Source organism: Apis florea, unplaced genomic scaffold (assembly GCF_048593485.1).
Source record: "Apis florea isolate Af1SG1 unplaced genomic scaffold, ASM4859348v1 contig_2350_pilon, whole genome shotgun sequence".
Taxonomy (NCBI): Eukaryota; Metazoa; Arthropoda; class Insecta; order Hymenoptera; family Apidae; genus Apis; species Apis florea.
In genome coordinates, this window is record NW_028256565.1 from 9,157,295 (window position 1) to 9,170,158 (window position 12,864).

General features: G+C 35.1%; 1 protein-coding gene and 1 long non-coding RNA gene across 13 annotated transcripts in view; one reads left to right on the forward strand and one right to left on the reverse strand.

The window, feature by feature from the left end:
• Positions 1 to 12,864, forward strand: part of LOC100870354 (neural cell adhesion molecule 2) — a 428,395-nt gene that overhangs the window by 244,835 nt on the left and 170,696 nt on the right. The gene's annotated exons all lie outside the window — the stretch shown is intronic.
• Positions 1 to 12,864, reverse strand: part of LOC116414930 (uncharacterized) — a 164,664-nt gene that overhangs the window by 55,332 nt on the left and 96,468 nt on the right. The window contains exon 5 of one of the 5 annotated variants that reach the window (XR_015291061.1): positions 1,942 to 2,072. The exons of the other annotated variants lie outside the window; for them this stretch is intronic. This is a non-coding gene — a long non-coding RNA (uncharacterized LOC116414930). Of the gene's footprint in view, positions 1 to 1,941; positions 2,073 to 12,864 lie in introns of those variants that run through there. 5 annotated transcript variants of the gene reach the window in all.

Consider the following 12,864-nt stretch of genomic DNA (forward strand, 5'->3'; position numbering starts at 1 on the left):
GATGAAATTTGAAAAGCAGGAGAAAATTTTGTTCATACGAAGATCTGTGTTGATCGAATATTTTTATTCAACTTATTTTTATTAAATTGGATGAAAGATTAGATTTTTAGAGTTGAGAGATTGTAAATGAAAAGTAGGTGTGAATCGAGGAATTAGAAGAATGAAGATTATAGGAATGGATTTTTAGAGTGGAAGTGCTCGAGTTGGTCGTGGGTGAAAAGTAGATTGTAGAATGAAGATTATAGGAACAGATTTTTGAAGCACTTTGTAATACCTTTAAAATAATGTGATGTAGTTTTATGCGATGAATCAGGGAATAATGGCTGTAGAAATAAATTTTTCCAACGGTTCTTACCATTTTAAATAATGTGTTTTATCTATTAAGAACATCTTGTGTATAATAAATTGCCTGAAATTACATGCAAAGCAATACAATCTGCTTCATCGCTTCCTTCCTGACTGCATATAATAATATAAATCGTGGCATATATTTTTTTTCTTGCTTCCTGTTCAACGTATTGCACGATAAAGATAAATAATCGAAATCTCGTATACGTAATCGAATAAATATGAATAATAATAAAAATATACCTCGAATCTCGTAGAAAAATTCTCGAATCTTCAAAGGTAGGCAAACTAGCAACAAAACGAGAGGAGCAGTAGAAGAACCAAGTTTACAAAGGAACCCTACAAAAAATCCATCTCTATGCCTAGCCTAAGACAACCCTAAGAAAACTCTAAGATGGAAACATGTACTTCCATGGAAATTCATAGAAAGTCCTTAACAAAGCCGAAGATGCGGCAAACCAAAAGATAACGAGCGGCAAGGAGAAAAAGAAGCTTACGCAGGAACAGAACATATTTCGAGAAGCATACTCGAGAAGAAAATGGTAGCGAATGTAAAATTTCTTATCGCAGAGATAAGAAATGTTTGTGTGGAAACGCAATATGCTTAAAGCTTGCATTCGTTGCAATTCCATCCGATAACTGTGCGTTGAAATTATCGAGTATTTTTATCACTGTAAAATTTTTGATTTGATGTAAAGAATCACTAGAATCCATTTTAACTATCTTCTTTTCCATAAATATCTACGGATTGATATTCCTTTCATAATGATATTCTCCAACTTTATCATTGTTTCCACCTTTCATTTATTTCTCTATAGAAACACAGAATTTTTAAATATTAATACATATATTAGTGATACTACCAAAAAGAGATAATAGATAGAAAGAATTTTAAGCAAGGTCTTCTCATGTTTCTTCTCAAATTATATTGTCATAATTAAATAAAGTCCAAGGAAAAAGAGAAAGTAATATACGTAAACATGTGATTCATTCAAAAATCGTACTCGAGACGCCATCTAGCAGCGAAATCTCATTAAGCACAGCCTAGAATTCCCAAAGAATTGATGTTTTTCGCAAATATGACGCACAAGAGAGGATCCATTGACTCCTTTCATCCGAAAGCTTGGCTGTCCATTTCCATCCTCATGAGACCTCGTAAGAAACCTTTCAAGATTATGGGACTCTTTTTTCCCTCTCTCTCTCTCTCTCTTTCTCTTTCTTCCTTGTCGTGACAAGCCGCGAGCATTAATTTCGCCTCACCCCGGGCCAGGATTTAGTTTTCGCGGTTTCACTCGGGATAATTCTCGCGTTCCTCGCGATTGATGCGCCCCAGAAGATGCCTTTTTTACCACCTCTTTATCTCTGTTCCCCCTGTACGGCGAAACCGTGGCGCGACCCTTTTTGCCAACTTTTCCCCGGATCCCTCTTTGTTCCACGCCCGGCAAAAAGCCTCTCAAGAGTATGAAGCTGACTTTTTCACGGACGAGAGCCACGTATTAATTCTACTTTCCGCGATGGAACGCTGCGAACGTCGATGGGGCTGGAATTTTTTTCCACCACGGCCGATTCGTCGACCCTCCAAGGTTTCGCAGCCGTGGAACACTCGACTTCGTTCGTCTGTGCCGAGATTCCATGAAACCGATTACAGAGAAGTTCAAATACAGGTTTGCACGCTTTTTGGGTCAAGTTCCGTTATCGTTTGGATAACAACAAAAAGTTATTCCCTGAAAGACGAAATTAAAAATCGAAGATAAATGTAAATAATAATTTCAGAAATAGTCCGCGAGAGAATTGAAATCTCGATAGCTTCGAATTACCGTCTCCACGTGCACGCCACGGATCCAAGAACTTCGATCGACGAAGAATTAATTCAATTCGCGATCCGAATTTTCCAGCGAGGTGGGGGAGAGACGAGACGAGAGGACGAAACAACGAAGTCCGTGAAATAAACGTGGAAATACGGAGTAGTCGATGCGGAGGCCGCGGGAACGCATAAATCCGTTTAAAGCCTTCTCGAGCTCGGTTCGAAAGTTGAAAGGGGATGGAGATTCGGCCCCCGTAACTCGCGTAAATTTCCATCGATTCGTAAATCTCGGAAATTAAGCGCGACAAAGCGAGCCTTGTTACAAATACTAAAAGTGCTCCACCCCTTTGTTCGATCCTCCAGAGGATCCGAGAGACTTATTCCAGTTCGGCCGTGCTTGTTTTCCACGTCGAGTTCCGCGCTCGTAAATACGGAGAGGAACTTTCCACGTTCTTTATCCATTCCCTTTGCACGTGTAATAAAAAAAAGGGAGAGAGAGAGAGAGAGAGAAGACCGGATCGACGACTGGCCAGTTAATTTTCTGATCTAAAATGGATTTTACGTAGCAGGTTTTACGATTCATTAAGGATAGAATTTTTCTTTTTTTGTAGACGATAAAATAAACGATTCCTCTTTCGTTTAGTGATGATTTCCGGTGCTGCGAACCGTTTCCCAGTTTTTTCTCGTCTCAATTGTACGTGGAGTGTGCATCGAATCTGGTTTGAGAAACTGGTTTTGACGAGAGATTATTTATTTTAATCGAAACGAGTTTGATTATTTCTTTCAACGTGTAATGATTATTATTATTTTTTTTTTTTTTTTTTTAATATTATGACTTTGAGAAATATTCAATGAACGGGGTGAAGAATATACGTAGGTCGAATAAAGTTCTGATATATTGCGGATGAAATTCTCATGTGAAATGTAAACTGTCAAATTGAAACTGAACTTGAATTACTTGTCAAACTTTATACTCGTGTAGTGAAATGTACGTTTCTTAGAGTTGCCAGTAGTTTGTGATAAAATCTTGTGATAAAGTCTGTCGTGGAATCTTGAAAATCCGTGAATTATATTATCCAATTTACTTTTATAGTTTCTATTTTATAATTAATTCAAGTAAAGATAATTACATCGGTATAACAGTAAAAATTATAGGATTTAAACGAGAGAAGAAATAATGACAGAAACGATATAAAATGAAAAAAAAAAAAAAAAAAAAATTCAATGATATAATTCGACTCGAAGATAAAAATATATTATGTGAATAAAATATTTCATTAATATAACACGATAAAAGCACAGATTTCTAAAATCATTTTCTTCCAACATCTAAATTTTCCACAAATATCAATATTCGAAAAAGTTCACACAACTTGGAGCATATCGAGCTACCCTGTTCTCTTTTTACTCGCCTCGTATCGACTGGCGTAATTCACGGTAAACAAACGGTTTCCTCGCGCTTGTCACGCGAGGAAAGCGCCATTGTACGTCCTCCTCAACTTTCATGTTCTTTTTCAATCGACGAAAAGAAAGAAAAAAAAAATTTCTCTTTCTCGTTCACCCTTGGAATTGAAAGCTTCTCAGCCAGTAAATAACTAGAAAGCACGTTAATTTCAACCCTTGTGGACTGTTCTGATCATTAAACGAGGTGATACGCGACGTACAAGCATTTTTTGCCACTGGTACACGTACAAAACTCTACTGACTTTTTTGCACTTTGTTCATTCCCTCTGTCCTCGCTTTATGCCACCATTCTAGTTCGCCGTTGTTTCCGATTTCTGTCTACTTTCTCCCTTGATTCATCTTGTTTTCGCTCTTTTATCGTCGTTTTCTGATCTCTTGATTTTTTCTTCTTCTTTTTTTTTTTTTTTTTTTTCCCTTATATCTATTACTTTCGAATTTTGATATAGAACAGGGGTTGGGGTCTCGTTGATGCAAGAGATTACTTTAAGTGAAGTTTTCAAATTGTGTTTGCAGTAGTAAATGAATGTTGATATTATAGATAGAGTATTGAGAATATTTGAAAATTTAAATTTAAATTCAAAATTATATTTGTGAATTTGAAATTAAAAGGTATTCATTAATTTTTTTAAAATTTTTGATATCTAATATGTTCAAGAATTTTAAAATTAAAATTAAAATTAAAAAAAAAAAAAAAAAACGTTTGTAGTTGAAATATTAAAAATCGTGGTATATAAATTTAAATTTTATAAAAATATTTAATATTTAAAATTAAAAATTTCTTTTAAAAATCAGATAAATAGATTTTCCACTAATTTAACCTGCTATGCCTAGTTTCTGCTGGAAAACAGTCGCATGATGCGCAGAAATTTATATATTTTATTAAATTATCCGCACGAGTGCACATATACGTCAAATAACTTCGTTTATTAAATTTTATTCGTAAGAGAGATTCTCTCTTTCTCGAAAATTATATTCGCAAAATATATTATATTATATACGCATATTATACATTATTTTACATTTTAAAATTAATTTTGTTTAATAATAACGTATGGCAGATAATTTTAAATAAAAACAGGATATAGCAGACGAACCCGACATTTGTGCCATCATGATATATTTCCAAAATTTTAAATTCCTGTTTCATATTTATTACCTACAATATTTTTCAATTATTATATAAATTAAATCCAAAAGAAATATCTTAGAATAAGATATAGATTGCTTGTTTTACTCGATTATTAATTTTATTTATTACTTTTACTTTTTGAACGGTGCACTTGTAAAAATCATTTAATTTTACAATTTTCGAGTTAGCGAGTCAACTTAGTGTATTATATATCATAAGCAAAAATTGTCTCATTTTTTTTTTTTATAAATTAATAATTAAGTGTAATTTGATTCCAAAAGAAATATCCTATCATTCTCAAAATTACTCTTACACCTGAAAATATTTTTATTCATAAAGTTAACAACAACAACCGACCTTTTTCTATCTATCGAAAAAAAAAATTGATTAAAAAACTTCCGATCCAAAACGGTGATCGAGCCAATTATCAATTCATTCTCCTGATTAACGATAATTTCGTTAATTAGAGACGGACGTGGATGTAAGGATGGAATAATTAACACGGAACGAAACGATATCCGTCACGTTTGCGGAAAGCCAAACACGAAAAATAACGAATTACATCGTGCATCGCTGAATCCAATTTATACTTCTCTTTCGTGCAAACTCTCCTTCCTTTTTTGCATAGCATAACAGGTCATTGTTATCGTGTGTGTGTGTGTGTGTACTAATTAACAAGGAACCTTTTGTCCAATGTTCAGACAGTTTATTTCTTTCGATCGATGAAAGATTATATATATTCCATAATCGAAAAGCAATGATGAATTTTTATAATTCGTTTTAACGATCCACGCTATATTTCGCTAGATGGCACCACTGCATATCTCTCGACGAGAACGAGTTCCTTCGACGTATCTAAATTCCATCTTGTTTGTTCTATTCGGGCAGACAGACAGAGGCAAGAGGCTTGAATCACACGAGTCAGATCCGGAAGAGGCTTTCTTGTTGAAATTTTTACGAGCTCTGAGCATCAAGATTCACAGGAGGACAAACGTTTTTCGCGAAAAACGCCATTCATCTCGAGCTTTGTTTTCAACCCTCGTATTCTCCTCGATGACAACCTACCCCCTCCTTGTCCGATCCGATGGCGCCATGAAAAATCTGCCACAGATTCTTCATCCGACCGATTTCATTTCTCATCGTTAACGTGTCTCCATCTCTTGGTCACTTATTATTATAGAAGTGCACGCGAAATGAAGCTTGGAAAAATGACTAATTATTTTAAATTTCGTCAAAAAAAGTTGTCTCAACTACTGATTAAGTTGATTCTATTATTCTCGAATGGATCAAAAAATATATAAATATACGATGATATCGTGATAAGTTTTAAAATTTGATTGACAACAAAAGAATGTTTAGATTTCACGAGACGAACGATTGTTCGATATAAATTATCAATTGCTTCTTTATAAGAATGAGTATGAATTCGTACAAAAAAGGATTTGATTGAAAATGACCTTTTTTTTTTTCATTCACATTATCATAAGATCAAAGTTTCGAGAATAATTCAACGTACAAATGGTCAATAAGATTGTAATTTGTAATCTTCTCTTGTTCCTTTTAAATTTTCTTTAAAATCTAGAGATTACAAATAGACACGATGCGAAAGAAATTTTAAAGAGAAAAACGAAAAACTTACTCGGCAACAAAATACACTCGCTGACGAGGGAAAGAATCGTGAAATTCATCAGAAAGAATGATATTTCAGCATGATTCGCAAAACCGTAAGCGTTCTGAAGTATTGTTCGCGGGTGTTATTGATTTCCTGGTCGCAAAAACCGTTTCGCTGGATACACAAATGGCGTCCAATCGAAGACAGAAGCCGGAATCGAGCGGTGATTGATGATGCATTGGCGAGAGAACACAATCACCTTGGATAAATTCGAATTTTTCACGTTTCACGCACCAAATGAACCATCCTCCTATTGTGAGAACGTCGAATAAATTTTTATCAAGAAGATTCTTTTTATTGTGAGAACGAAACTTGGAGAATGATTTAAAAGACTAACAGAAGATTTCTCGGACAGATCTTTGCCATTGTTTACTTTCTTCTTTCTTTTACTTCTGTTCTCCTCCCTTGTTTACATTTTTCTTGTGCTTTCTTCTCGTTTCTTTTTTAATTTCGTGAATATTTAGTTAAATATATTCCTCGATTTGTTTATTCTTTGCTTTCTTCCTAATTTCCATAATTTCACGATCATTTTCTTTCTTGTTTCGATATTTTATTCCTTCGCTCGAAAATTATTTAAAATTAATTCGAAATCAAGCAATGGTTTTCTGATTTGCTCATTTCTGACTTGAATTAAGTATCGTATAAATTAATTGAGCACTGGAAAGCTCGTTTACAACTTTTATAATCCGATTGCTCTCTATCCACGGGGAGGAAACAATTTTTCATTCTGGAAACGAAAGAGCTAAGAATTAACGATTATCCTCGTATTTAGAATTATGAAATGAAAAGTTATTCATGACGAATATTTATCCATATTTATCACTTAATTCGTCAATGAAAAAAAGAAACAATTCTCTTCAGCATAATTCAACCAGATCCATAGTATACCATCGAAATAGTTACCAATCCTATCTGTGTTTATCGAAAGTTCATCAAGCGTAATTTCAATTGGAGTTTCAGAATTCAATTTACCATCTTTAATTATTATCGTTGCATTACCTACTTCATATCGGTGAAAATAGTTTCATAGCTCGCATAAATATCTTTTTTCCAACGTCCCTCGAAACTTCAAAACGGAACTGAAAGAAGATGGCACGAAGCTGGATGTATTTTTGACGGTAGAGTGACTGTTCCAAGGAAATTGACAGTTTCGGCCACGGTGGCCGGCCAGTTCTGAATAGTTCTCCGCGCGAAACCGCAGAACGAATACCGACACGGTTACGATCACTGCATCAGTTCTCTAGAAATGTACTTCCGGCACGTCCTTCCGGTTAATCGGACAGTTTCAGAATTCGTTCCAAATAGTTGTCGAAGAGTTTCGCGGGTCACGATTGCCGGTGACCGAACGGATTTTCCAAAATCGAAAATGGCGAGCAGGAATGTGTCGCCACCTCTCTGTGTTCGAGTACATTACGAACTTCATTTCGACGATTATGTTCGCGATAATTCTTGAAGTTGGTTCACGATGAATTAACGATATTCCGGCTTTGCTGTTCATTAGAATTTTACATGGTACACGTTTTCACGTGACGATGGAATGCGCGATTGTATTAATAATATGCTCGGAGTGTTCGCGACACTCAAAATTCATTTAACTCGATGAAAAAAATATCGCAATAAATCGGTGTATTCGAATTTTCGTGTGAAAAAATTGAAGTCACCTTTTATTTTATCTCGGTTTTTTAAACTTTATAATGACATACATCAGATAGGATGAAAATTTGGAAAATCATCGTTTGTAAATTTTATAACTTTTATTATAAGATCTGATCGATACGATATATCGTATGAAAATTGATTAATACAACTGACACATGATTTGTAATTACGCGTTTCAATCGCAAAATCCAATGAATCGCGATAAAATACGAGAGACTTCGCTAAAAAGAGCCAAAATTACAATTTTAAATATGCTGGTGCATCGATTGGAAAATCACTCGGCACGAAAAACAGCGTGAAATCGTGGAATTCGAGCTAGTGATGAAAACGGTGGTTGCACAACTAAGCTCGATGGAAAACGATGCGCAAATATTCGATCGATCAACGTGTCGTTTTTAATTGGCCAGGATTGGTATGTGCCTCCTCGTTTCCACATTACGTGGATCATCAATAAACCTCGATTTGAACGCGGCACTCTCATTTCTATAGCTGCATGCATTTGACGTCTGTCGCCATTTGGGCTTGGATGTTACCAGTCGATCTTGTTCCTTTCATTTCGTGCACGATTTTCACTGGGAAATAATTATTTGAAATGATTTAGAATATAATTTAGCTCCAAGATTTTCTTTTTTTTTTTAAATTATCGTTATAATATATCCAATTTTAATTATAATTTTGTAAGAAAGAGAAACTGAATTTTATTATTTTTCAACTTTATTGAATTTTAATATTGAAAATTTTTCTCTTTTCGTTGAAGCAATTTAATTATTTATAAAAAAAAAATACTAGGACAAATAATAAATATATTATTTTCCTAAATTATTAATTTACGTTATTTATATTACGTTTTGAATAATGAATAAGTATTCAACTCGGCATTAATTATTATCAGAATCATTTTTCATTAAACTGCTCTTCCCAATCTATTTGCTCGAAAGAAATTGCATGAATTATTGCGTGTATTATTCCACGATGAACAATGTAACGTGTTTTTATACGAGTAGATATTGCAGAAGGCTGTATTCATAAATGATTCAAGCAATTTTCACTTTGTTTTTATAATTGCCGCTGAATATTTTATCTGCTCTTCGCCGAGTTGTTGTTACAAACCGTTGTTAAAGAAACGATATCCACAACCATCTATCGATTATAATACGTTGAAAGATAAATTAACGGTGAAATAACTTGTTAAAAAATTACTGTCAATTATAATTATACATTATTAATGACAATGAATTATTACGGGGGAAATATTACTTCCGATTGAAAATTTTTAATTGAACAATTTATAAATTTCACTGAGAAACCTTGTTAATTCAAAAATATCTTGAAAATATTGAAAAATTTGAGAAATTGAAAATTTTATTTTTACCAGAAACAAATAGCATTATATTTCCATATTTCAACTATTTTTATCTCTTATGTCGTTATTTATCCGCCTCGTTTGGGGTTGTTCTACTTAAACTTCTAAGTTAAATTCGTCCAATTTAAAAACTCTTTACTTCCGGTCGATTAATTTACGACTTTTCTCCAAGTATACCAAGAGCTTTTATTACATCCCACTATCTGTCTCTATTTCCTTCCAATCTACTTCCAACTATATTACTTAGGATAATTCTTGTCGTTGGCTCCGTTTCAGACTGATTTAATCGCACACTCCTCGTTCAAGTTTGAATCGACCATTCGTTTCACTCGAAAACATTCTATTTTGACCACTTTGAGATTTTTCTTGTTCTTGTAAGATCTTTATTTACGACCACTCTCACTTATATTTTTTAGTTTAATTCAGTTCCTTGATTTTTACAAATATAAAATTACAATTTTTCTTCTATTCCTAGTAATTTTGCATCATAAAATTTAAAAATTTTAAATCTTTTTTTGAAACAATTACGACTTAAATTGATAATAATCATGAATTTATTAATCTAATAATTCAATTTTAGATTAGAACTATTAATTTTTTTATTTATAATTTTATTAACTTTTATTAAACTACTTCATATTTTTATTACATATATTTCATTACAATCCTCTACACATTTAGGAATATGTAAAATATTGATTTCCTCCTTATAATTAATAATCGATACGATATAATAATGCACAATTTCCTTCGTCAATTTTCCTTCACCATCTCTCCATCTAACACTATTCACAATCACCCAACCATGACCGATCCACGCCCATCCCTTTCAAAATTCAACCAATCTCCTATATCTTACTTTCCATCGTTACACATTATCGCGTAGAAAACCTTTAGAAAATTATTTGCACCTAGAAATAACCGGAATCTGGCGCCAGTAGCCGCATGCTATAATTTCTCAGCGTCAGATCGGCTGATTAGTCGACCAACAAAAAATGGACATACCAAACGAAACCGTTCGAAATCGGCGATCAAAGTTTTAATTTTTTGCCGCTTGGACGTGAAACAGTCTAGCGTTGGAACGTTTCCAACGAGACGTGAGATCGTTCCTCGAGTAATTATGCCGGAAAAAACACCGAATACCTGTTCGAATGGCGAAAAATTTAAGGTGTGTCGAGGAGAGACAAATATAACGATAATATGAAATTAATGCGATGTCTAAGCAGCTGCACGCATTAACTGTTTTCCTTCTTTATTTATGCTGATTTTATCTCGTTACTTTAAGCGAAACAAGACTTTTACGAAGATTAATCGATAATTGTAATCGATCTGATCAATATGCAGCATTTCATGTGAAATGAAATCAGACGTATCGATTGATTTGATATAACTTGAGCGAAAGAAATGGGATTCGAAAGTTGTGTCCACCAATTTCTTATTACGAGTTTAAGATTAATTTAATACCTCTCCACTTTGTGAAAATTCACTTAATAAATGGATCATACAATCCTCGACACAATTTCTCCCATTCCCTACGTCTTACTTTTCACTCAACCCCCATCCCTCCCCGTCTCATTTTTCTAATTTTCATTTCCCACTTCATCACACGCCCACCATTCCCTCCACACTTCTTCCATCTCGTTTCAAAGCACGTAGGGCCAGTCCCCTAATTTTTAAGAAGAAAATTATCTGCAACTTACGAGCTCGCCTAACCTCCACGCTTCCCGTACACTAACCTAATCCGTGCCACCCACCCTGAGACCTGTCGTAACTTACAAACAATTTTAACCCTCGCCCTATCGTGCATCTCTCCACCACTCCGATCTGCATACATATGTATATTCATCCCTCTTCCACGATCGTTTCCCTTCTCCTTCGTTCCAAGTTTTCTTTCTCCGCGTGGAGGGGGTGGATGGAGACGAAATTGCCTGCAATTCATGACAACTTGCCGGGCTTCTTCTTCTTCTTCTTATACCGGCCGCGATACCGAAGGTGGATATTTTTATATAGTCGTTCCAAGGCTATGGGTTCCAGCCATGAAAATAACGCGTTCATGGATCATTTCGGTGAGTGCATTTTTGGGAAATTTTGGGAGCTTTAATGCGCGTCGCACTCTATACTATCCAGTGATAAATGTTGTCTCCAAGCATGTTGGGGGATGAAGTGAACGGGAAGAGGAATTTTTCTGTACAGGATGAAAATTTGTAGCTACTTTCAAGCGGGGATTTCGGACAATCGAGATTGAGAAATTGCGGTTCCTGGACGGAAATCGAGGTTTTCTAAAAGGATTTTTAGGGATGGTGGATTCGAGGCGGTTCGAGGAAGTTCGTGACTCGAATTATCGAACTTCGAACTATGCATCCGAGGAGAGATTTGGAATCGAATGGAAAGATATAGAGGTGAATTAATTTCTTCGCCAAGAATATTTACATATTGCCTGATTCTTGTATCAATTTGTTTTTCGATTATTTCCTTTTATTTTAACTCCTGGAGGGTGTTACGTAGATTTATGAAAAGAAACGTGGTCTTCAATGTAGGGATTACATTTCAGATAAATGATGCTCGTTTCTTATCAATTTTCTATTCAAATCAATTGATCAACTACCAGATTATTTAAAATAATCTTTCGATACTTTTGACCAAAATTATCATTAATCGCCATTCAGACAGAAACTTAACAATATTTCTATCATCTTTGCACAACATCTCTCTTTAGATAAATACTAGAGCTGTGTTGTTAATTAATAATTAAAAACCAATCTTCCTCGATTCCATCATAAAAATGCACCGAGAAAAGAAAGCACCGACGTCTGTCTCGTCCCAGCATTAGAGCAACAACCAGGTTGAAAATTACCTTGACGTTAATCCTTCCGCGTGGCTTGGTAAAAAGGAGTCGTGGAAACGTGGACGACGATCCCTTGACAGAGCAGGGCTTCACAGGGTCGCCGGTGTGTTACTCCAACCCCGATGCTTTCTCGTTAAGATTATACAGAGTTGACTGGGGGGAGAGGATTAGCGCCAAGTCCCGATTCCTCTCGCTTTGAGTCTCGTGAAAACTGAACAAGCACACTGCTAAGCCGACCGGATGAACCGATCCGCGAGTGCATCAGCCCTGGATCGATGCCCGACTTCCGGAGACTTGAACGCTTGGACAGGCCTGTAGTCGAAGGCCGAGCTGTACTCTCGCGATAATACCGTCGGATAAATATTTATGAGCGATTCTCCTCGAGATAGGCCGCTGGATATTCGATGGTGTGCACCGATACTTGCAAATTTTCTCTTGTCCTCTTTGTACCGGCCAGTTGCAGATTCGAGGAAAAGCCGATCGAGGCTTGTCGCGATTGTGGAGAGATTGGTTCAACGTGTATATATATTGGATTTCGAGAAGGCGAATTTCTATCGAGGGTTACGCTCGAGAAATCGTA